The following is a 26,482-nucleotide window of genomic DNA, read 5'->3' on the forward strand; positions in this document are numbered from 1 at the left end:
TCTTTAAAGTTTGACTGAAATGGTACCTTCTTGGCCAAGAATAGCTTAAAAATTACGTGGAAGTTTTTGTTTGTTTAATCCTTATGCCCCACCTACCCCAAAACAGTGAGATGATTGGCTTCTCCGGGTGAGATATCACGTCACTCACCCAAAAGGCTTTATTACCCAACAAGTGGAACTTGAGACCTCAAGAATGAGCCCCCATCCAACAGCTGCACACAGTAATCCCCCTCATTGGAAATCCATGACATTCCTGGAACAATTTCCCTTGCAATCATTTTCCACCCATCTATATTTATCCCAACTGCTTTTGATGTACTTACCCATACTGTGTCATTTTCTCTCTCACCCCTTCACACCTTCTTACAAAGATCACCATGGATTTTAGTTTTGTTTTTATTTTCTGTGCCTTCACCAGATCTAGCTATGAATCAGGATTGCTCCTTTCATTTCCACTTTCCACTTTAAGAAATTTTACTAGAATTGCCTTTACTCTATTTTTCCAAGTATGAACATTAGATGTGCATCCTGCAGTGAGATTTACTCATGTGCATTAGCAAAAGAACTAAGTAAATAATATTTTTAAGTACACAAACATGAAACTGGAGGTATTAGCAAAAGTTTTCTTCCTACCTATTTACCAAAATATGTCTCTTTTATCTACTAAGATGAAACCACTGATGCACCAGAGAGAGGTAGGCTGTATAAATCTGAGGATTAACTGACTATACTCAGTTCTGGGTATTAGTAATCCAAGGCCAGCAATTAATTGAAACAAATATCAATTATCTCCTCACAGAGAAAAACTTCTTCATAGCTGCAAAGGACATATCTCAAATGAGCTGGTTGGCCAAGCCTGATAAGGAGAAAGTGTAGATAGCTCAACAGAAAGTCATTCTCAAACCTAAAAAAAATTATGTGTGTACGTGTGTGTATATATATGTGTGTGTGTGTGCGCACACATTATAGAGAGAGAGAAGGAAAGAGAATTAACATACCTGCTATGTGCCAGAGATTGTGCTGATCACTCCAGAGATACTATATTTAAAAAATATGGCAAGACAACCACAGAAAACATTTAAAAATTGTAACTTTCATGAGAAAGAAGTTGAAGAAAACCTCAATGTCTTCCAACAGGGAATTGATTAAATACATTAGACACTAACTTTGTAACAGAAAATTATTCAACCATTAAAAAATTGAGTACCAAGCACAGTGGCTCATACCTGTAATCCCAGCTCTTTGAGAGGCTGAGGCAGGAGGATCACTTGAGACCACACGTTTGAGACTTGCCTGGGCAACACATCGAGACCCTATCTCTAAAAAAAATTTTTTTTTTAATTAGCTGGGTGTGGTGGTGCACGCCTGTAGTCCCAGTTACTCAGGAGGCTGAGGCAGGAGGCTTGCTTGGGTCCAGGAAATTTGAGGTTACGGTAAGCTATGATCATGGCACTGCACTCTAGCCTGGGTGAGAATGTGAGACCCTCCCTCTTAAAAAAAATTATTCTATCTATACATATATATATATATATATGTATTTTTTAGATGAAATCTCACTCTATTGCCCAGCCTGGAGGGCAGTGGCACAATCTTGGCTCACTGCAACCTTTGTCTCCTGGGTTCAGAGGCGATCCTCTCACCTCAGCCTCCTGAGTAGCTGGGAATACAGGTGTGCACCACCACATCCAGCTAATTTTTGTATTTTTGGTAGAGATGGGGGTTTCACCACATTGGCCAGGCTGGTCTTGAACTCCTGACCTCAAGTGATTCTCCCACCTCAGCCTCCCAAAATGCTGGGATTACAGGTGCTATCTATATGTTTAAATAATATAGATGACAGAGCATAGATGACCCTTTTTAAAGTAATTTATATATATGTATAACTTAGATAGATAGTAGTTTCCAGAAGAAAACATGTTACCTCTGGGAAGTTTTTTTTTTTTTTTTTTTTTTTTTTTGAGACGGAGTCTCGCTCTGTCTCCCAGGCTGGAGTGCAGTGGCCGGATCTCAGCTCACTGCAAGCTCCGCCTCCCGGGTTCCCGCCATTCTCCTGCCTCAGCCTCCCGAGTAGCTGGGACTACAGGCGCCCGCCACCTCGCCCGGCTAGTTTTTTGTATTCTTTTTTAGTAGAGACGGGGTTTCACCGTGTTCGCCAGGATGGTCTCGATCTCCCGACCTCATGATCCGCCCGTCTCGGCCTCCCAAAGTGCTGGGATTACAGGCTTGAGCCACCGCGCCCGGCCATCCTCTGGGAAGTTTTAAGGGATAGTTATTCTTCTGAATGGTTTAAAATATTCTCATCTGCTTGAATTTAAGATGTATATATATACACACCTTACAATTTATATATATATGAAAAGTAAATTGTTCTCACCTGCATATTACTGTGTAATTATAAAAACATGGTCACTAAAACCAACATGGCTGCGGAATTGTTTTCTGTGCCAACTCTTAAGCGCAGGTTGATTTTTTTTTTTTAAACTAAAACTAATCAGAACAGGCTTCCTGGAGCATGAAACTTAACTAGGTTCTCTACCAAAATGTACACTGACGTCAGCTCTCAAGTATGACTCAACTCAGTGGAGTATTTGCCTAAGCATTCCAGAATAGCTAGGGTAGGTGATGCACACGGTTCATTGACATGATCAAGAAAGCATAAAAGGAATCTGCCCAGAGATCTAGGGGCTGCATTTCATTGCTTACTGATAATATGAATTATTATTCAAGTGAAATCAGCAGTATTTAACAGGAAAAGGTATACGAAGAGGAAAGCCAAAAGGAAAGGGTTTCGCCTTCCAATATTTATTACGAACCACAGCCTAGACCTGTTTGCTGGCTATGCTTTACTGTTTTTCCAGATGTTTTTATTCCCATTTCTCCTCGTATATCCACCTGCAGTCAACTCTTCATCACTACCACGCCTGTTCCCATGATTTCCTAGTTTCTGTGATGATTCCTGTCTTTTTTCTGTCAGCTCCTCTGGATCATAAATATTTCTAGTCAGCGTAGTTGAGAAGGGTTCTACTCTTAAACTGCAGGACATATCTTTTCCTGTCTATATCTATATCTATTCTCACTTCACACACACACACACACACACACACACAACTTTTCCTTCCTCATTTTTGTTTCTCTTTTTTCTTCCTCCAACACTCCCATTTCTCATACTCTAATATAGATTTCAACCCTAGTCTAAATCAGAGATACCAGCCTGGGCAACATGGCAAGACCCTAGCTCTACAAAAAAATTAGCCCAGTGTGGTGATGTGTGTCAGTATTCTCAGCTACTGAGGAGGCTGAGGTGAGAGGATCCCTTAAACCCCGGAGTTAGAGGCTTCAGTAAGCTATGATAGGGCCACTGCACTCCAGCCTGGATGACAGAGTAAGACTCTGTCTCAAAAAAATGAATAAATAAAAATAATAAGTCAGAGATAGATTTATATAATCCCTGTAAAATGTTTTGTGTGGAAGGAGGCTCATGTCCTGGTCTCCAAAGGATGACAGACTCCACATTCATTTTATAACTTAGTGGCCTTATAATCTAACATTCTTTTAGGTCAGGAACATCCAATCTGCAAGTTTTTCTGTTGAGAGCAGAACTCCAGGAAAGCACTGAGTTGGGAAGGGCAGGGCTTGTTCAAATAGGATTATCTTTGTTCATGTTTCTCGGAAATTGAGAGGTTGGCAGCAAACTTTAAAGCTGTCCTTTTTGTTTTCCATTGACATGTGGCCTCCTGTAATCTTCTGCTTACTAGACTTCTTGATATAGGAAGTCTTTTGTCTCTATCGGAAGTGATTCAAAGGGTGGGACACTAATTTTACACTTAAATAAACCACACCTCCTAAGTGCATAAGAATTCAGCTCACGTTAGGCCGGGCGCGGTGGCTCAAGCCTGTAATCCCAGCACTTTGGGAGGCCGAGGCGGGCGGATCACAAGGTCAGGAGATCGAGACCACAGTGAAACCCCGTCTCTACTAAAAATACAAAAAATTAGCCGGGCGCGGTGGTGGGCGCCTGTAGTCCCAGCTACTCAGGAGGCTGAGGCAGGAGAATGGCGGGAACCCGGGAGGCGGAGCTTGCAGTGAGCCGAGATCCGGCCACTGCACTCCAGCCTGGGCAACAGCGTGAGACTCCGTCTCAAAAAAAAAAAAAAAAGAATTCAGCTCACGTTCTTACGGAACCCAACACCATCCATTCCAGAGCATTCAAAAGTGCCAAAAGATCATAACTTTGTCTAATAGGGTTCAACTACAAAAAAAATCCCAAATTAGTAAAGCGGCTCCTCTCTCAGCAATCCCCGGCCTGGATAACTTTTTTTTTTTTTTTTTTTTGAGGTGGAGTCACTCTATAGTCCAGGCTGGAGTACAGTGGCGCGATCCCGACTCACTGCAATCTCCGCTTCCTGGGTTCAAGTGATTCTCCTGCCTCAGCCTCCCAAGTAGCTGGTATTACAGGCATGTGCCACCACGCCGGCTAATTTTGTATTTTTAGTAGAGACAGGGCTTCTCCATGTTGGCCAAGCTGGTCTTAAACTCCTGACCTCAGGTGATCCACCCGCCAGCCTCCCAAAGTGCTGGCATTACAGGCATGACCCACCACGCCCAGCCTCCTGCCCAGACATCTACTCTCCATACCCTGAATATGCCCTGACACTTCCAACCTCCACTCTTTGCTCCTAGTCTCCCTGTAGCCACCTGTCCTACTGTTCTTTTGATTACCAGCTTGGTCTCATCTGAGGGTAAATGTCCCAGTAAAATTAAACTCTCCCTCTTGCATCTTCTCATAATTTGTTGTTTGACTTTCTATCTCAGTATCTTGGTCCTGGATCTGAGCTTATCTGACTGGGAGGTCTGTCATAGGCCTTGATTATCACATCTATTTAATTAGGCTATTTTGGTTGGTTGGGCCACAGTTCCCTTCTCCCACCATTCTATGTATATTTCATATCAAAATTGTTTATGTTACTATCTTTCTCCTACAGAGCTCTTCCAGGTTAGAGGTGCCAATCTGGTAAATTAATTGAAGCTAACTTTAGATGATATCAGTTACTCCTTAGATTGCCTCTTTTATACAACACTTATATTTATAGGAGTTTCAATGCTGATATCTAAAAGAATTTCACAAAGTGTGGCAAGTCTAAAAAAATTATTTTGGTCCCTTAAAAGTCTTCAAAAATTCATCAAATACTGAGCCATATTAGTCTGCCTTCTTCAAGGTCAGATACATCTTTATATCATGCTGGGTTTTGCCCAAATTTCAGCTCCTCTTAAACTAAACTAATGTATTGTCAAAATGCTATATTTGGGGCTGGATGCAGTGGATCACACCTGTAATCCCAGCATATTGGGAGGCTGAGCTGGGAGGATCACTTGAGCCCAGGAGTTTGAGACCAGCCTGGGAGCAACATAGTGAGACCCTATCTCTACAAAAAAATTTTAAAATTAGCCTGGTGTGGTGGCACATGTCTGTAGTCCCAGCTGCTTGGGAGGCTGAAGTGGGAGAATCACTTGAATCCAGGAGGCTGAGGCTGTAGTGAGCCATGATCATACCACCGTATTCCAGCCTGGGCAACACAGGAAGACTCCATCCCTGAAAAACAAAAGAAAAAGAAAAGAAAAGAAAAGAGCTATATTCGTTCTCAATTTTGATATAATGTATATAATCTTCATCAGTACTTATTTACACATGAACACATAGAATCTAGGCTATGGGTTGTACTTGGTGGGAGGCAGGGCGTGGAAGAAACTGTAGGCGTGAGATTGGTCATTGCCGGTTAACAACAGGTGCAAACACTGCTCTTTAAATTTAGCCATGGCACTTGGCGTCTTGTCTCTCAGCCGTCACTTATGGCAACTGCTACTGATTTGGAAAGGATCAAGGAAAGGATGACAGAAAGGGTCACATTTATTAAAAGGCAGAGAGAAAAAAGTTTTGTTCTCTTTTATTTAATAAAAACTAACTTAAGGAATGAAAAATAGTAAAAGACTTAGAGGGTATAAAGACAGCTTAAAAAAATAGAAGAGGGAGGCCAGGCGTGGTGGCTCATTCCTGTAATCCCAGCACTTTGGGAGGCTGAGGCGGGTGGATCACCTGAGGTCAGGAGTTTGAGACCAGCCTGGCCAACATGGAGAAACCTCCTTTCTATTAAAAATACAAAAAATTAGTTGGCATGGTGGTGCACATCTATAATCCCAGCTACTCTGGAGACTGAGGCAGGAGAATTGCTTGAATCTGGGAGGTGGAGGTTGCAGTGAGCCAAGATCACACCATTGCACTCCAGCTTGGGCAATAGGAGCGAAACTCTTTCTAAAAAAAAAAAAAAATAGGAGAAGGAAATTATTAGGAAATTATTCAAAGATAATTATTAACAAATTGTTCTTAATTAGGGACTTTAAAAGCCATTCCAGCTGCCAAAACATGGGAGCAAAAGCATCTAAAAGCATTGGTTGAAGCTCAGAAAATAATTATTATTAATTCAGAGAAGGGGACAAGACCTGGATTAATATAATTTACTAATTCATTCATTGTCAGTCAGTCAAGAAAAATATATTGAATAGTAGGTGCGAGGCAATATATGTGAGGAGAAATTTTCCAAAATCTGCATTCCCTATATTGTGTATTTCTTTTTCTGAAATATTCATCTAACCACCATAACCCTGACCTTGAAATGGAATAAATCCTTCCCATAACTTTGTAGTCAAACATTTACATATCACTCCAAAGAATGAAAGATCCCTTGAGCAATCTCAGAGCATTAACATAATATGAATTTAAAACATACCACCAATGTAACAATCACCCCACTCAATGACTTTATTAAGAAAACATGAAAAGGCTGGGCATAGTGGCTCACACCTGTAATGCCAGCACTTTGGGAGGCCAAGGTGGGTGGATCATCTGAGGTCAGGAGTTCTAGACCAGTCTGACCAATATGGCGAAACCCCACCTCTACTAGAACTCAAGGCCAGCCTGATCAAGATGGTAAAATCCCGTCTCTACTAAAATTACAAAAATTAGCTGGGCATGGTGGCAGGCGCCTGTAATCCCAGCTACTTGGGAGGCTGAGGCAGGAGAATCACTTGAACCTGGGTGGCAAAGATTGTGGTGAGCTGAGATCGTGCCTGGGCAACAGAGTGAGACTCCATCTCAAAAAAAAAAAAAAAAAAAAAGAATTTGTATTGGCCGGGCGCGGTGGCTCAAGCCTGTAATCCCAGCACTTTGGGAGGCCGAGATGGGCGGATCACGAGGTCAGGAGATCAAGACCGTCCTGGCTAACACGGTGAAACCCCATCTCTACTAAAAAATACAAAAAACTAGCCGGGCGAGGTGGCGGGCGCCTGTAGTCCCAGCTACTCGGGAGGCTGAGGCAGGAGAATGGCGTAAACCCGGGAGGCGGAGCTTGCAGTGAGCTGAGATCCGGCCACTGCACTCCAGCCTGGGTGACAGAGCGAGACTCCGTCTCAAAAAAAAAGAATTTGTATTAAGGAATCTGTATTAAACAATTTAGTATTCCTCTTTTATAAATGAAGAAATTGAGGTTAAGAATCTGCCCAAATTCAGGCCGGGTACAGTGGCTCATGCCTGTAATCCCAGCACTTTGGGAGGCCAAGGTGAGCAGATCACTTGAGGTCAGGAGTTCAAGACCAGCCTGGCCAACATGGTGAAACCCCATCTCTACTAAAAATACAAAAATTAGCTGGACACCATGGCTCACACCCGTAATGCCAGCACTTTGGGAGCCTGAGGCAGGCGGATCACCTGAGGTCGGGAGTTCGAGACCAGCCTGACCAACATGGAGAAACCCTGTCTCTACTAAAGATACAAAATTACCCGGGCATGGTGGCACATGGCTGTAATCCCAGCTACTCGGGAGGCTGAGGCAGGAGAATCACTTGAACCTGGGAGGCCAAGGTTGAGGTGAGCCACGATTGTGCCATTGCACTCCAGCCTGGGCAACAAGAGTAACACTCTGTCTCAAAATAATAATAAAAATTTTTTTTAAAAAATTTTTTGATACAAAAATTAGCCAGGCGAGGTGGTAGGCTCCTGTAATCCCAGCTGCTTAGGAGGCCAAGGCGGAAGAATTGCTTGAACCCAGGAGACAGAGGTTGCAGTGTGCTGAGATTGTGCCACTGTGCTCTGCAGTCTAGCCTGGGTGACAGAGCCAGAGCCCGTCTCAAAAAAAAAAAAAAAAAAGAATTGGCTTAAATTCAGTTCCCAAATTCAGGAATGAGAATCAGCTTAAATTCAGTTCCCAAATTCAGGAATGAGGGACTCCAGCACCTATACTCTTAACTATTAATGTAATCTGCCTCTCCAGTAACCAGCACTCTTGATGTGCAGTCCAATATAGTTCTCTTAAAGCTATAATTCAGCATTGCTTTTATATCTCCCAGGCCATTCAGTTTGCAATGGAAAAAAAAGCAGTATAGAAGGTTAGAGCTGAAAAAGACTTGAAAGGGTCTCTAATTCAGTCTCTTAGTCCACAATGGAGCCACTGAGGTCTAAGCATGTAACTGACTTTCCCAAGACCACAAAGCTATTTGGTGGTAAAGGCAAGATTATAATCCAAGTTTCCAAACTCTCAAAGCAGTTCTCTTTTCACTATACCACAAAATCTGCCCCTCCTACATTCTCTTCCTTTGGGGATAGGTATTAGTATAGGATCCAAAGTTCTTGTTGACTCTTTGAATGGACTGGCTGACACAGTTAGGAAGGATTGGCAATTACACCTTTGCAGCTTCTACTTCCTGGTCTATATGCAATGCCACCTTCAATTCTACACATTAGCAGAGTGAGCAGGTAGGATGTGCTGTGCGAAAAAAAAATCTTGTTTTCTTTTTTTTTTTTTTTTTTTTTTTTTTTTTTTTGAGACGGAGTCTTGCTCTGTCACCCAGGCTGGAGTGGTGCAGTGGCCAGATCTCGGCTCACTGCAAGCTCCCCTTCCCAGGTTCACGCCATTCTCCTGCCTCAGCCTCCCGAGTAGCTGGGACTACAGGCGCCCGCCACCTCACCCGGCTAATTTTTTGTATTTTTTAGTAGAGACGGGGTTTCACCGTGTTAGCCAGGATGGTCTCGATCTCCTGACCTCGTGATCCGCCCGTCTCGGCCTCCCAAAGTGCTGGGATTACAGGCTTGAGCCACTGCGCCCGGCCTTGTTTTCTTTTTTGTTGTTGTTTTTGAATCAGAGTCTTGCTCTGTCACCAGGCTGGAGTGCAGTGGCGTGATCTCGGTTCACTGCAACCTCTGCCTCCCGGTTCAAGCAATTCTTCTGTCTCAGCCTCTGGAGTAGCTAGGACTACAGGTGCGCACCACCATGCCCAGCTAATTTTTGTGTTTTTAGTAGAGACGGGGGTTTCACCATATTGGCCATGTTGGTCTTAAACTCCTGACCTCATGATCTGTGATCCGCTCCCCTTGGCCTCCCAAAGTGCTGGGATTACAGGTGTGAGCCACGGCGCCCAGCCAAAAGATTGTGCTTTCAAACTGCTTTGCTACATTAGCTTTGTCTTAATACCTCAAACCCTCACATTATTTGCTCCTTTGGGTTAGAGCACTGGACACCTCTGTGAAAATGCCAATGGACAGTATAACTAAAGAAAGATCTTGTCAACACCTTAGCTGAAATTTATTTATGCAATTAGCACTTGCCTCTTGGAAGAATCCTGAAGGAGTAGGACTCCGGAAAGATTAGGATTTTCGCGCAGAATCAAATGGTACAGGATGGCCTAAAATGTATGAAGTAGGTTAGAGTGGGAACTGCAGTGAGGGGTCATGGCATATAAAGTCATTGAGCTCCTAGGGAAAGTGGGAAGGACATTGAGGCAGAAACAAGCATAGAGAATGGAGCACTTTTGTACAAATTAGAAAAAGAGGCCCTGGCCAGGCGCCGTGGCTCATGCCTGTAATCCCAGCACTTTGGGAGGCCAAGGTGGGTGGATCACCTGAGGTCAAGAGTTCAAGACCAGCCTGGCCAACATGGTGAAACCCCATCTCTACTGAAAAATATAAAAATTAGCCGGGCGTGGTGGCGCCTGCCTGTAATCCCAGACACTCGAGAGGCTGAGGCAGGAGAATCGCTTGAACCTGGGAGGCGGAGGTTGCAGTGAGCCAAGATCACGCCATTGCACTCCAGCCTGGGTGACAGAGCAACTCTGTCTCAAAAAAAAAAAAAAAAAGACCCCTTTTGCACATCCTGGAACACAGACTGGATTTCCACCCACAGTGGTCCCCTTGTAGATTCTAGAATAACATTGTTTCACCCAATGTTGTTTTGTTACAATGTTGATAAGGGGGGTAAAAAAGGAATCAATTCCTGGCTGGGGCCACTGGCTGGGCAGAGTTTGCACATTCCCCCTGTCCCATGTCTGCATGGGCTTTCTCTAGGTAGTCCGGTTTCCTCCCGCATCCCAAAGATGTGTACATTAGGTTCATTGGCGTGTCTACTTGTCCTAGTCTGAGTGAGTGTGTGTGCATGTGTGTGCACATGTGCATATGTGTGCCCTATGATGGGATAGTGTCCTACCCAGGGCTGGTTCCCACCTTGTTCCCTAAGCTGTCAGGATAGGCTCTGGCCACTCAGGACCCTGAACTGGAATAAACAAGTCAGAAAATGAATGAATGAATATAAATTATTGTAAAATAAAAATTCATAAAGTAGATGATAATCAACCCTCACCACACAATAAACAATGAGGTATGAAAGCACTCGGGGAGCTTGCCTCGCTTACGCTGTGTGGTGAGGGGAGTTGCTCCTTAAAATTTTCACTCTGCACACATTTATTCCTTGGTTTCACCCACCACCAGTATGACCACTGTTACTCACTGATTCACCAAAAATACGTAAATAATTATCTTACTTGTTATCTTACTTGTTTTTATTAATTTCTTTTCTTTTCTTTTTTTTTCTTTTCTTTTCTTTTTTTTTTTTTTGAGGGAGGCCTTGGTCTGTCTCCCAGACTAGAATGCAATGGCATAATCTCAGCTCACTGCAACCTCCACCTCCCAGGTTCAAGTGATCCTTCCACCACCTCAGCCTCCTAAGTAGCTGGGACCACAGGTGCACACCACCATGCCCAGCTAATTTTTGTATTTTTTGTGTATCTGCACACCTCGGCCTCCCAAAATGCTGGGATTATAGGCATGAGCTACCTCGCCTTGCCTAATCTTTCTTAAATGCATATATAGCTCACATTTATTTCAATATTTAATACTGGAAATGTTTTGAGTCTTTTTTTTTTTTTTTTTTTTTTTTTGAGACTGCATCTTGCTCTGGTGCCCAGGCTGGCATCTGCAGTGGCATGATCTCAGCTCACCACAACCTCCACCTCCTGGGTTCAAGTGATTGTCCTGCCTCTGCCTCAGCCTCCAGAGCGGCTGGGATTACAGGCACACACCACCACGCCCAGCTAATTTTTGTGTTTTTAGTAGAGACAGGGTTTCACTATGTTGGCCAGGCTGATCTTGAACTCCTGACCTCAGGTGATCTGCCCACCTTGGCCTCCCAAAGTGTTGGAATTACAGGCTTAAGCCACTACGCCCAGGCTGAGTCTTTATTAACAAGTCCGATGATGTTTTTGTGACCAGGAATATGCCATGGGAACTTAACTGTTGTTTATAACAATTAGCCTGTGATAAAATTGATTTTATAGTCAGTTCACCTAAAGTCATGGTTTCCAAGAATCTATCAACAGCATTAAGTGAAAACTTACTGTGCACTGAACAATTTGTGACCAACTTGTATCAAGCACATACATCATAATGTTGCTTAGGGCCTGCTCTGCCTGCACTCCCACTGTTGTTACTCTTTTCCCAAGATAGCCCTAGAAAATGAGAAAGGAACTAATATTCACAGTGCCTAGTTGCAGCCCTCACTGATCTACTGATCCCCTACTCTGTGCAGTTACTGTGATCACAAAAAACTCCGTGAATTGTATATTCTCATCCCAGTTTTACAGATGAGAAAAATAATGGTCCAAAGAGCTTAAGTAGTTTCCCTCAGGCACATAACTAAGAAATCATTCAAAGAGGTTAAGTATTACGTGCTGAGCTGAGTCAAATTGAGGTCTTCTGACTCATGCTTTTCTTGTCTCATTCTACCACGCCCTGTCACCGATAATTGCTTCCTTGAGTTTGTGCAGTTGCACATTCTCAGTTATGTGAACCCCATTTACTCCACCGCATTGACCTTCAATGGGCTGATTTATCACAGGTGAGCTGTTGACTTCTCATTTGTAAGTGGGCCATCTGGCAAGCAGCATATGGAAGCAGACCCTTTAACAAGGTCATAACAAGGTTAATTGACTCTAGATTTTAGACTATTTTTCTAAAATCTGAAAGAAAGAAATACTGTTTGATGTTGAGTACCAGCTGTTAGTGAGGTGTTGTGCTGGGTGCTGTATAGATATTACATTATAACTTCTTGTTTAATCCTCACAATATCCCCGTGAGGAAAATACTACACTAGCCTCCATTTTTCCAATGAAAAACAAATGTGACATTGAGAAGTAACTTGCTAAAGATCTCTTGAGCACAAGAATTTGAGGCCAGCCTAGGTAACATGGTAAGACTTCGTTTTTACAAAAAAATATTTTCAAAAAAATTAGTCAGGTGTGGTGGTAGCTCCCCTCTAGTCCCAGCTACTTGGGAGGCTGAGGTGGAAGGATTGCTTGAGCCCAAGAGGTTGAAGCTGCAGTGAGCTGAGAATCACACCACTGCACTCCAGCCTAGGCAACAGAACAAGACCCTGTCTCAAAAAAAAAAAAAAAAAAAAAAAGGTTTGTAGCTCAGTTAATTCACTAGTGTCCTTCTCCAGCTTGTTTAGAAAGCATAGGAAATCATTTATAGCAAGTCAATTCACAGTTCTAACTTTAGGATTCTACCTGCAACTATCATGTTCAACTTATAGTACCCTTGGTAAAACCCTAAACAAATAGGCATATAGTACCCAGACACATTTAAAGAAACGCATTTCTACCTTATTGAAAAAAAAAAAAAAAAAAAAAAGACTCACAATCGATGTCTAATGGTCTAATATCTATACACTGCTAATACAATGAAAAAAAGATGCAGCCGGGTGCGGTGGCTCACGTCTGTAATCCCAACGCTTTGGGAGGCCAAGATGGGCGTATCACGAGGTCAGGAGATCGAGACCATCCTGGCTAACACAGTGAAACCTCATCTCTACTAAAAATACACACACAAAAAAAATTAGCCGGGTGTGGTGGTGGGCGCCTGTAGTCCCAGCTACTTGGGAGGCTGAGGCAGGAGAATGGCGGGAACCTGGGAGGCAGAGCTTGCAGTGAACCGAGATCACACCACTGCACTCCAGCCTGGGTGACAGAGCAAGACTCTGTCTCAACCAAAAAAAAAAAAAAAAAAAAGAAAAGAAAAAAAAGATGCAAAATAAATATTTTTGCATCCATTTCTCAAAAAAACTATTGAGTAGCTTAAAGTTTATCTAGAAATCGCCTCAAGCAGAGTGCAGTGTCTCATGCCTTTAATCACAACACTTTGAGAGGCTGAGGCAGGAGGATGTCTTAAGCCCAGAAGTTGGAAACGAACTTGGGCAACGTGGCGAAATCCTGTCTCTCCAAAAAGTACAAAAATTAGCTGCGCATGGTGGCATTCTTTCTCCTGTGGTCCCAGCTACTCAGGAGGCTGAGACGGGAGGATCACTTGTGCCCAGGAGTTCGAAGTTGCCATGAACCGTGATCATGATACTATACCCCCAGCCTGGATGACAGAGCAAGACCCTATCTAAACAAAAAAAAAAAAAAAAAAAAAAAAAAAATAAATTGCCTCAAAGGTAAAAATCAAAATATTGCCAAAGCCTTTTAGGAAAAGATAGTAGAAAGAATATTGAAAGTGGTTTTGGAGACCTAGATTCTGCATCTAGATCTACTACCACGCAATCCATGTGACCTTTGCCCAAACTGCTCCTCAATTTCTGCTTCCCAACCTGTAAAATGAGAATACTCAATTCTCTAGGTTGTTGTAAAGATGTAAAAGAGAGAAAAGAAAAAGATTACGTACATAAAGCTACATGACAGCCTAACAAATGTCAGTTTAATTAAAACCAGGAGTGTTACACTAAAGATGTTCTGCATCTTCTAATTTATTGTTTAAAAAAAACAAAAAAACAAAAAACTAAGAGAGAATTATGAAGAAATAACATCTTTGTTCATTTGGCTCCTACCTTTCTGGAATTCTGATTTATATGAAAAGTTTCACTGTTAAGGAAGTCTATATGAGCTTTATATCTCTTTAAGCAGTGCAAATGCCTGTGCCCTTGAAAATACATGTATGTCTGAGGAGGGGACCAAGTGTCAGCTTATATAATGAGAACTCATCTCACTGGCCAGGCATGGTGGCTTATTCCTGTAATTCCAGCACTTTGGAAGGCCAATGTGGGAGGTATTACTCATAGCCAGGAGTTCGAGACTGGCCTGGGCAACAAAGCAAGACCCCATCTCTACCAAAAAAATTTTTTTAGTTAAAAAAAAAAGAACTCATCTCACTGATTCTCTTATAATCTTTTTCAAATTAGGTAAAAAGCCTCATGATTTCTGACTGGTGTCATTTATCCATATGTGTAAGGTTAAGCAACAGATGTTTTAAATGTAGGACAAAAGCTGGCCCCCCTCCGTCTCTTCTATTTTCTCCTCTTCTTCCTTGGTCTATTCTCAGAGCTTGAAATGGACCACATTACCTTTCAGACTGACACAATAGACTAGCCAACGCACTGAAAAACTGAGCTCTCCAGCTTGCTGATTCACACCTTCTTTAAGCAAAGAGATGATTGTTTTTAACTCATAATGTCTTTATTATTTCCTGACTCCTAACAAGCTTCAGTCAACCGAGATCCTTTTGTATCACACAAGTAAATACTGAAATAGAAAAAAACAACAATGTCCAAAAAGAATTTCCATTTTAGATTTTTTTCCCTTAGGTAAGCTAAAAAATGAATTATTCTGCTCATCTAAAATGAAAAATATTAATGCTGGTTAGCCCTTCATAGCGTTAGGGTAACACTTTTTGATGAAATTCAGTAATTTAGTCTTGCAGCTTAATGGCAGGATCAATGAGCAAGGAGTTAGAAGGCTTGGACTCTATTTTCAGTTCTCTCTCTGGCTCATTACCACCACTCTGCCCTGACCATCTCCTATTATTACTGGGAATCTCAATTATGTTAGCAATGAAATTCGGAAAAAACACTCTGTAAGCTAACAAATAAGAGGATGCCGCAATCTTATTTCTTCAGTTGATGTACCATTACGGTCTCAGGCAAGAATTTGGCCAATTTGGTACCCCAGTTTCTTTATCTATGGAAAAAAATGATAAAGCATTTGCTCATCTTCCTTCCGCCTCCTTCACACAAATGTAGTAATTACCAGGGAATTGGTATCAATGCTATAAAAATTCTTGGATCTCGCTAGAACATTTCTATATAAAGAGGAGTGTCCTTTCAATTATTTCCACTGGTATTTTTAGGTACTTAGTACTCTCTGAGTTTGAGCCAGATCAATTCTATTTGGAAAAGATTACTATTTATACTGTCCTTCTTTGCAGAACATTTGCAGAAATAGAATAGGTTACAGAGAACAGGCTTTAAGAAAACAAAATTATTCCACAAGATTGTTGGCAATTAAAAATTTTTCTGATTCACATTATTATCCCTAACCAAGAAGCAGCTTATTTATTCAGAGCTGTCTATAGCCATGTTGTCTAGGTAACAAATACCAGCTATCAAATGAGGGTACTACTCAGTTGATCCTAGCTATTCTAGGATTTTTGCAAAGTGCTTCAGAAAGGTGTGTTGGTAGTGAGGGATCTTAGAATCTAACAATGGTTGACAGAGAGCTTAAAATCTGTTTCGTTTTGTGTATGTGTGTTAAACCTAGGAAACGTAAAGGGGTATTCACCAGTCTCATGTAAATATCAGAAGGGTGGAAGATAATAAGTAATATCCTATGAGTAAAAGGATTATTATCCTTACAATATCCTTTTTAATTTTTGAAGATGGTGATGATTATGTATTTTGTTATACAATTACGTGGTCACATTAATGAGTACTACTAAATGCAAAGCTCAAATGGTGAAGGGAAATATTCTCGGATCAAGATGTGAAGCACTATTAATTAAAAGATGAGTCTGAAACAGAAAGATCAATTTATGGGGTAAAAGGAATAGAGGAATATAAGTACCAAAAAATCCCAACCAAATAAGACCCAAGATATAGGGTTAGGCTGGTAACTGACAGAGCTCTTTGTAGGCAGATCAGAAGGGTAGATGCCCGGCAACTAGTATTGGAAATTAATCACTAGGAAACTGGAGTTAAAAGGTAGAAAATCCAGTAACTTTGCTTACAACAGGTACCCATAGAAAACCTATAAACTGGCCTGGTGCGGTCGCTCATACCTGTAACCCCAGTGCTTCGGGAGGTCAAGGCGGGTGGGTCACCTGAGGACAGGAATTTGAGACCAGCCTGGCCAACATGGTAAAACCCTGTCTCTACTAAAAATACAAAAATTAGCTGGGTGTGGTGGTGCACATCTGTAATTCAAGCTACTCGGGAGGCTGAGGCAGGAGAATCACTTGGACCCAAGAGGCGCAGGTGGCAGTGAGCCGAGATCGTGCCACTGCACTCCAGCCTGGGTGATAGAGCAAGACTCTGTCTCAAAACATAAATAAATAAATAACATTTAAAAAAAGAAAACCTATAAACTGCTTGAGGATAGCTCTTCATTCATTCACTTAATGAAGATATATTAAACACCTCTATATGCCAGACAATATTCTAGACCCTGGGGAATCAGCTGTGGTCAGCATCAACATGGGGAAGATTGTGGGAGCAAATAAAGGTCACCAATTTGCACCATTTATATTCAAGTTGGAGGGACAGACAATAAACAAATAAATAAGTAAAAGGTATAGTATGTCAGGAATAAAGTCTATGGAGAAAACTTAAGTGGGGAATGCTGGGGGTGAAAAATGGGGTTGCAATTTTATTTATTTATTTATTTATTTATTTTGAGACAGAGTCTTGCTTTGTCGCCCAGGCTGAAATACAGTGACATGATCTCACCTCACTACAACCTCTGCCTCCTAGGTTCAAGATTCTTCTGCCTCAGCCTCCCAAGTAGCTGGGATTACAGGTGTGCACCACCATGCCCAGCTAACTTTTGTTATTTTCAGTAGAGATGGGGTTTCGCCATGTTCGCCAGGCTGGTCTTGAACTCCTGACCTCAGGTAATCCACATGTCTTGGCCTCCCAAAGTGCTGGGATTACAGGCGTGAGCCATCATGCTCAGTGCAATTTTATTTTATTTTATTTTATGTTTTGCAGAAGGAGTTTCGCTCTTGTTGCCCAGGCTGAAGTGCCATGGCGCAATCTGGGCTCACTGCAACCTCTGCCTCCCGGGTTAAAGCAATTCTCCTGCCTCAGCCCCTGGAGTAGCTGGGATAACAGGTGCCCGCCACCACACTCAGCTAATTTTTTGTATTTTCAGTAGAGTCAGGGTTTCACTGTGTTGGCCAGGCTGGTCTCAAGGTCCTGACGTCAGGTGATCCACCCGCCTCAGCCTCCCAAAGTGCCGGGATTACAGGCGTGAGCCACTACACCTGGCCTGGGGTTGCAATTTTAAACAAGGTGGTTAGGGAAGGCTTATCTGAGAAGCAAAGACTTGAATGAGACAAGGAGGAGGGAGACAGTCATGAAGATATCTGGGGAAGAGTGTTCTAGGCAGAGAACACATCAGATGCAAAGACTTTGAGGCAAGATCTTGCTCAGCACTTCTGAAAAATAGTAAGAAAGCCAGATATTTGGGGCACAGTGCGGAAAGTGGAAGAGTAATAGATGATGTCAGAGAAGTGAGCAGACACGCCAATAATGTTGGGTCCTATAGACCATTTTAAGGACTCTGGCTATTACTTTTCAGTGAGAATAGAAACTATCAGAGAGTATTGAATAGAGGAAAAGCAAAATATGACTTAGAGTTTAAAAGGATCAGTCTGATTTTTGGTTTGAGACTAGGCCATTTAGGATAGTATTCCAATAACCCACGTATGTAAGAATGGTAACACACAGACTGGTAGTGGTGGAAGAGTCAGAAGGGGCTGGGGCCAGCTCAATGGCTCACACTTGTAATCCCAGCACATTGGGAGGCTGAGACGGACAGATCACTTGAGCCCACAAATTCAAGACCAGCCTGGCCAACATGGCGAAACTTCATCTCTACTAAACATACAAAAATTAGCAGGGCGTGGTGGCTCACCCTGAAATGCCAGCTACTTGGGAGGCTGAGGCATGAGAACTGCTTGAACCCAGAAGGCAGAGTTTGCAGTGAACCAAGATTGTGCCACTACACTCCAGCCTGGGCGACAGAGAGATTCTTCTGAAGAGAGAGAGAGAGAAAGAGAGAAAGAAAGAAAGAGAGAAAGAAAGAAAGAAAGAGAGAGAAAGAGAGAGAAAGAAAGAAAGAGAGAGAGAAAGAAGAAAGAAAGAAAAAAGAAAGAAAGAAAGAAAAAAGAAAGAAAGAAAGAAAGAAAGAAAGAAAGAAAGAAAGAAAGAAAGAAAGAAAGAAAGAAAGAAAGAAGAAAGAAAGGAAGAAAAAGAAAGAAGAAAGAAAGAGAAAAAGTGAGCAGTGGCTGGAATCTGGAAATATTTTGAAGGTAGAGCCATCAGGATGAGCTAATAGACTTGAAACAGTGTATGAGAGAAAAAGAGGAGTCAAGATGACACTAAGACTTTCGGCCTGAAAACCTGGAAAAATGGAGATGCTGTCTATTGACATGGGGAAGACTGTGGAAGGAATCCTAATTTGCATTCTTATAGGCTAGCACAATGCCAGACACATTGGAATGTTCAGTGAATACTGATAATCTTATCTGAATCTAGTTTCTGTATATGTGGGATCAGAGTTGCTCTAGATACAAGATTGACTTGTTAGAGTTACTAAACTAGGATTTCGTTCTAGATTCTGAGACAAGGTTAAAACCAGGGGTATGCTGGAGCTGACTCATGCAAGAGCCAAACTGCTAAATTTTCAGGATGTTGCAAGCCGAGTATTAAACACAACCTTTATTTCAAACTAAATTATAAGGTCAGTCGCAGTGGCTCACACCTGTAATCCCAGCACTTTGGGAGGCTGAGGCTGGCAGATCACGAGGTCAGGAGTTCGAGACCAGCCTAGCCAACATAGTGAAACCCTGTCTCTATTAAAATACAACAATCAGCTGGGCGTGGTGGCACACGCCTGTAATCCCAGCTACTCGGGGGACTGAGGCAGGAGAATCACTTGAACCCAGGATGGGGAGGTTGCAGTGAGCCAAGATCACGCCACTGCACTCCAGCCTGGATAGAGCGAGACTCTGTCTCAAAACAAAACAAAACAAAAACTAAATTACATAGGTTTACAGCTGATACATTGTAAAAACAAAGATAAAAATACCTAAAACACCTTACTTGCTAATAATTTCACTATATTTTACTATTGTCTAGGTTTTTGAGATACCTATGTATATTGTATGGTATGGTAGAAATGCTATACAATGATGTGCTACCATGCCTCTCGTCTCAACTCTGTGTTCACTGATGTATCAGTAGCTTTAAATTGGCCATGGTGTGAATATTTACAATACAGAAATTGGCAAATGTTGGCAAATGTTGCTAATGAGGGCTTCCTATGCTGGTTAAGCTTGTAAATGGAAATTTAGTCGTCTCTGATTTGAAGGCAATGATAGGGGAGGAGCAAACTGTTACGTATTTCGTAAACATACATTTGTACAAGCACTGCACACACAGTATGATAGTATGGTTATAGAGGAGGTCTTCTCTGTTCAGATGAGGGAGGGTTGGGAGCTGGGGAAATAATAAGACAGAGGCCAGGCACCGTGGCTCACGCCTGTAATCCCAATACTTTGGGAGGCCAAAGGGGAAGGATCACTTGAGCTCAGCCTGGGCAATGTGGTGAGACCCCATCTCTAAAAAAATGGCCGGGTGCGGTGGCTCAGGCCTGTAATCCCAGCACTTTGGGAGGCCGAGGCAGGTGGATCACCTGAGGTCAGAAGTTTGAGACCAGCCTGACCAACATAATGAAGCCCTGTCTCTACTAAAAACACAAAATTAGCTGGGTGGTGCTGCATGCCTGTAATCCCAACTACTTGGGAGGCTGAGGCAGGAGAATTGCTTGAACTCAGAGGTAGAGATTGCATTGAGCTGAGATCGTGCCATTGCACCCCAGCCTGGGCAAGAAGAGCCAAATGCCATCTCAAAACAAACAACCAACAACAAAAGTGGCCAGGCGTGGTGGTCCTAGCTACTCCGGAGTGTGTGGTGGGAGGATCACTTGAGCCCAGGAGATTGTATTACTGCACTCTAGCCTTGGCAACAGAGTGAGACGCTGTTTGAAAAAGAAAAAAAGAACAAAGTAATAGTAGGAGAGAGACATACAAGGAATTCCATGCAGTAGAAGAGCAGTCTTAAATATTGACCAACCTAGAGATTGCTAAGAGAGATGAGTATCTACATTCAATCAATGACTTAATAGAATTAAACCTGTACCAAATTACAAGCTGTTAACAAGGGAGATTAGCAGCTTTGGACTGCTTATATGTATATTTGACATTGTAGGGGATGAGGAGAAAACAAGGACTAGTCAATATCATGAACAGTGACTGCATATTTGTGAGACTTTCCCGCTACGCCTATTTAAAAAAGAAACATCAAAGATATTAAAGACACTGTCAAATTATTCCTGTGAGATAGTTAGTTAGAAAAACAGTACAATTTAGTTTTATTGTTTTTATCTTACCAAGAAGGAAGCTGGAATCCAAGAAATACTAATGAGTTGTTGAGGAAGACAGAATGAGTGAGTCAATGGTAGAATTGGTGGGGAGAAAGATCCTGGTCATTATAAGATGGACAACAGTGAAAAAGGACAGCAATTCAGTGATTTTTTTGTCAAGGGAAGCAGGGTTGAAAATATGGATATTAATTACAAACATGGCAACAAAAATTAAAAGTTGAAAATGATAAAGGACACTGAAACCACATTTGCAAAATTATGACTGAGACAGTGAAAGAGATCTAACTTAACTGACTCTGTCTTGCTTCTAACCTTCAAGCTGTCCTTGTTCATTCCTGAGCGTAGGCTGAACTAGCTTTGGGAGAAACTTAGTTGATAGTTAATAGTTTAAACAACTATCTTGATGAATCGGCTCTGTCTAGGCAGCAGGCAAGGTGAACCCCTTGGGTGGTTACAACGCTACGACAAAAAGTACATCTTTAGTTCCCAGTTTTCCCCAAATATCTCCACGTAACTGACTCTGAATGTTTCCAAAATTGCACTGTTTTCCTTTTTCTTAGTTGTATTCATTCTCCATCTCCCATCCTCCTTCACTGACTTTCTGTTTCAAAGCTTTAATGTTTCTTATGTACAATTTTTTCACAGTTGTTTTCTATAATTCCTAAAACCTCATATTTAGCAGAATCACTTGGTTTGAGCATTAGTTTTATTTCCCCAGACATATTTATGGATATGGGGATCTGGAATTATGGGGCCAATGGGCAGAGGTTTATCAAGACTCAAGCAATGCATGACAGAACCTGTTTATAATACCCTCGCTTGTTCGATATGATAGTTTAAAATATTTACTAAGTTCTTAAGTGAAAACTGATATATTATTATTTAGTTTGCATTTCCTTGGTTTCTAATGAAACGGAACATTTTTCTTATATGTTTTTACACTAATATTATGTCATTTGCCTATCCATTTCCTTGAGGCCTAGTGTAATTTTATCAATTCGTATGAACTCAAGATCTTGGCTCACTGCAAGCTCCGCCTCCCAGGCTCACGCCATTCTCCTGCCTCAGCCTCCTGAGTAGCTGGGACTACAGGCGCCTGCCACTATGCCCGGCTAATTTTTTGTATTTTTAGTAGAGACGGGGTTTCACCATGTTAGCCAGGATGGTCTTGATCTCCTGACCTCATGATCCACCCGCCTTGGCCTCCCAAACTGCTAGGATTACAGGCGTGAGCCACCGTGCCCGGCCCGTATGAACTCTTTATATAAAGATATTAGCTATTTATGCTTAGTAGCTTTGCAGATATTTTCCCTTTCTGTTGTTGCCTATTCATTTTGGCTAATTTTTAAAACTCTGTTCATATTTTCTGTTGATTTTTTTACTTACTATTTTTTTTTTTTTTTTTTTTTTTTTTTTGAGACGGAGTCTTGCTCTGTCACCCAGGCTGGAGTGCAGTGGCCGGATCTCAGCTCACTGCAAGCTCCGCCTCCCGGGTTTACGCCGTTCTCCTGCCTCAGCCTCCCGAGTAGCTGGGACTACAGGCGCCCGCCACCTCGCCCGGCTAGTTTTTTTTTGTATTTTTTAGTAGAGACGGGGTTTCACCGTGTTAGCCGGGATCGTCTCTCGATCTCCTGGCCTCGTGATCCGCCCGTCTCGGCCTCCGAAAGTGCTGGGATTACAGGCTTGATATTTTTTTTGTTTCTCCTCCTCCTCCTCCTTCCTCTTTTTTCTTCCCCTTCCCCCCCCCCCCTCCCCTCCCCTCTCCTCCATCCCCCCCCCTCCCCTCCCCTCTCCTCCATCCCCTCCCTCCCCTCTCCTCCATCCCCTCCCTCCCTTCCTCCCCTCCCTCCCCTCCCCTCCCCTCCCCTCCCCCCCTCCCCTCCCCTCCCCTCCCCTCCCTCCCCTCCCCTCCCCCCTCCCCCCCCCCCCCCCCCCCCCCTCCCCCCCCCCTCCCCTCCCCTCCCCCTCCCCCCCCCCCCCCTCCCCCCTCCCCCCTCCCCTCCCCCTCCCCCCTCCCCCCCCCTCCCCCTCCCCTCCCCTCCCCCTCCCCCTCCCCTCCCCTCCCCCTCCCCCCCCTCCCCCCTCCCCCTCCCCTCCCCTCCCCTCCCCCCCCTCCCCTCCCCTCCCCCTCCCCCCCCCCTCCCCCTCCCCCTCCCCCCCTCCCCTCCCCTCCCCTCCCTCCCCCTCCCCTCCCCCTCCTCCTCCTTTCCCATCTCCCCCTCTCCCTGTCTCTCTCCTTCTTCTTCTTCCTCTTTTAGAGATAGGGTCTCACTCTGTAACCCAGGCTGGAGTGCAGTGGCATGATCATAGTTCTCTGCAACCTCAAACTCCTAGGCTTAAGCAAACCTCCTGCCTCAGTATCCCAAGTACCGAGGATCACCATGCCTGGCTAATTATTGCTTCCAAATATATATATTTAAATATCATGCTCCAGAGGCTTATTACATATTCAGTGCTATTTTCTTCTGATTTTTTCCATTCAATATTTATACCTGCTTTTTAATTCATCTGGAATTTATTTTGATATATAATACGAAAGAATAATCTAAACATATTTTTCCAAATTTATAAGCATTTCAGAATGGTCCTTCCTTTGCTTACTATATGACACATTAAGTTCATATATAATGGAACTATATCTGCACTATGCATTTTTTAAACTTGTATTTCTTGGGTTTTTTTGTTTTTTTTTTTTTTCTTTTCTTTTTTTTGTTTTTTGAGACAGTCTCACTCTGTCACTCAAGCTGGAGTGCAGTGGCATGATCTTGGCTCACTGCAACCTCTGCCTCCCGGGTTCAAGTAATTCTCCCATCTCAGTCTCCCGACTAGGTGGGACTACAGGAGCCCACCACCATGCCTGGCTAATTTTTGTATTTTTAGTAAAGACAGGGTTTCACCATATTGGTCAGGCTGGTCTCGAACTCCTGATCCGCCTGCCTTGGTTTCCCAAAATGCTGGAATTACAGGCGTGAGCTGGCCTAAACTTGTATTTCTGTTTTAACGTAATAGTTTTGATATATTATCATATTCAATTGGTTTAGTTCTTTTTCATAATTAGAAAGCTTTTTCTCCCCTTTTATACTCTTATTCTCCCAGATCAAGTTTTAGAATCATTATAGATAGTACAAAGATTTTGATAGTAACAATGGTCCTTTGTTCTTCGATAGAACAATAGTTATTTCTCCAATACTACTAATTATATTAACAATTAACAACTAGGTTAACAATAAGAAAATAAGTATATAAAGTTGATTGATTCATGCTATTGAATTCTTTTTTTTTTGAAACGGAGTTTTGCTCTTGTTGCCCAGGCTGGAGTGCAATGGCACGATCTTGGCTCACTGCAACCTCCGCCTTTCGGGTTCAAGCGATTCTCCTGCCTCAGTCTCCCAAGTAGCTGGGATTACAGGCATGCCACTATGCCTTGCTAATTTTTTGTATTTTTAGTAGAGACGGGGCTTCCCCATGTTGGCCAGGCTGGTCTCAAACTCCTGACCTCAGGTGATCCACCCACCTCGGCCTCCCAGACTGCTAGGATTACAGGCGTGAGCCACTGCGCCTGATCTTTTTTCTTTTCTTTTGTTTTTTTGGTTTTTTTTTTTGAGATGCAGTCTCACTCTGTCAACTAGGCTGGAGTGCAGTGGCACAATCTCGGCCCACTGCAACTTCTGCTTCCCAGGTTCAAGCTATTCTCCCACCTCAGCCTCCTGAGTAGCTGGGATTATAGGCACTAGCCATGATACCTGGCTAATTTTTGTGTTTTTGTAGAGATGGAATTTCACCATGTTGGCCAGGCTGGTTTTGAACTCCTGACCTCAGATGATCTGCCCACTTTGGCCTCCAAAAGTGCTGGGATTACAGGCGTGAGCTACTGTACCAGGCCTAGAGCCTCTTAAAGGTTAAAAAAAAAAAAAAAAAGGTTTTCTTTCTCAAATTTATTTTTTCTTCAAAAACGATCAAATTCTTAGAGAACATATAGAAATTTAGAGCTTCTATAGTCTATGGCAAATATTTCTTAAACTTAAAAAAGTGAAAATAGACCAGGCACAGTGGCTCACACCTGTCATCCCAGTGCTTTGGGAGGCCAAGGTGAGGATTACTTGAGGTCAGGAATTTGAGACCAACCTGGGTAACATAGCCAGATCCCATCTCTAACAACAAAAAAATTAGTTGGATATGGTGGTGTACACTTATAGTCCTAGCTACTCAGGAGGCTGAGGTGAGACGATCATTTGAGCCCAGAAGTTTGAGGTTACAGAGAGCTATGATCATGCTACTGCACTCCAGCCTAGGTGTCAGAGCAAGACCCTATTTCAAAAAAGTAAGAGGAAGGAGAAGAAGAAGGAGGAGGAGAAGAGGAAGAAGAGACAACTAAGAAGAAGGAGAGATAAAGAAAGAAAGAGGAGGAGTAGGAGGAGGAGAAAGAGGAAATTAAATTCCATTGTCATGGAACAAATTACTAAATTTTTGGCCAGGCTTGGTGGCTCACACCTGTAATCCCAGCACTTTGGGAGGCCAAAGTGGGTGGATCACCTGAGGTCAGGAGTTCGAGAACAGTCATGGCCAACATGGTGAAACCTCATCTCTACTAAAAATACAAAAATTATCTGGTTGTGGTGGCGGGTGCCTGTAATCCCAGCTACTCCAGAGGCTGAGGCAGGAGAATAGCTTGAACCTGGGAGGCAGACATTGTAGTGACCAGAGACTGTGCCATTGGACTCCAGCCTGGGTGATACAATAAAATTCCATCTCAAAAAAAAAAAGGAAAAAAATTACTAAGCTTTCACAATTTTAGATGGGGCTCTACAGGGCCTCATTGCCATTTTCTCTTTAATACCTCAGATAAAAGGTCAGCAGAAATGTTCAATTTGAAGTATTTTCCTGTAATTCTATGGCAATGATTTAGAGTCTCATCTACAGTTGTTCCTAACAATGTCTTTACTCCTAACAAGTTTCCTTATTATGGGACAAAGTGTTAGCTCTCCAAAACTAACCAGGAAACAGGACAATAAAAAGAGAGCTGTTGCTTGTAAATGGGAAGCGTAAAGGGTGAGTGGCAACTCACAGAGAACAGCTTCCTGCTCCCTACATCTCTTTTTGAAAATGATTCTGTCAAAGATATTTCATTATAGTAATGTAATGGTTTCTATTATAATTGGCTCCCATTTCTTTTTTTTGGATTACAGGCACGAGCCACCGTGCCAGGCAATTGGCTCCCATTTCAAAAGAAGCCTACCACGTTGGAAAAGAATGTCAAGAGTATCCAAAAGTTATTCATTTATATGTTCTTGTTTGTAATTTATAAAGACTTTCAAGATATGATTTCATTTTACCATCTTGCTTTTATAACCTGTACTATAGTTTGAATATTTTTCCCCTTTAAAAATCCTATTGAAATTTAACCTTTGGGCCAGGCGTGGTGGCTCATGCCTGTAATCCCAGAACTTTAGGAGGTCAAGGCGGGTGGATCACCTGAGTTCGAGACCAGCCTGGCCAACATGGTGAAACCCCTGTCTCTACTAAAAATACAAAAAGTTAGCTGGGCGTGGTGGCGGGTGCCTGTAATCCCAGCTACTCGGGAGGCTGAGGCAGGAGAATCGCTTGAACCCAGGAGGCAGAGTTTGCAGTGAGCCGGGATCGCACCATTGTACTCCAGCCTGGGCGACAAGAGAGA

The 26,482-nt window shown here is 42.7% G+C and overlaps 2 protein-coding genes across 2 annotated transcripts in view; both read left to right on the plus strand.

Moving 5' to 3' along the window:
- The window catches only part of ASCC1 (activating signal cointegrator 1 complex subunit 1), an 885,589-nt gene that overhangs the window by 256,234 nt on the left and 602,873 nt on the right, over positions 1 to 26,482 (plus strand). The gene's annotated exons all lie outside the window — the stretch shown is intronic.
- Positions 1 to 26,482, plus strand: part of DNAJB12 (DnaJ heat shock protein family (Hsp40) member B12) — a 395,419-nt gene that overhangs the window by 906 nt on the left and 368,031 nt on the right. The gene's annotated exons all lie outside the window — the stretch shown is intronic.

This window comes from Macaca thibetana, chromosome 9 (assembly GCF_024542745.1).
Source record: "Macaca thibetana thibetana isolate TM-01 chromosome 9, ASM2454274v1, whole genome shotgun sequence".
NCBI classification, from domain to species: Eukaryota; Metazoa; Chordata; class Mammalia; order Primates; family Cercopithecidae; genus Macaca; species Macaca thibetana.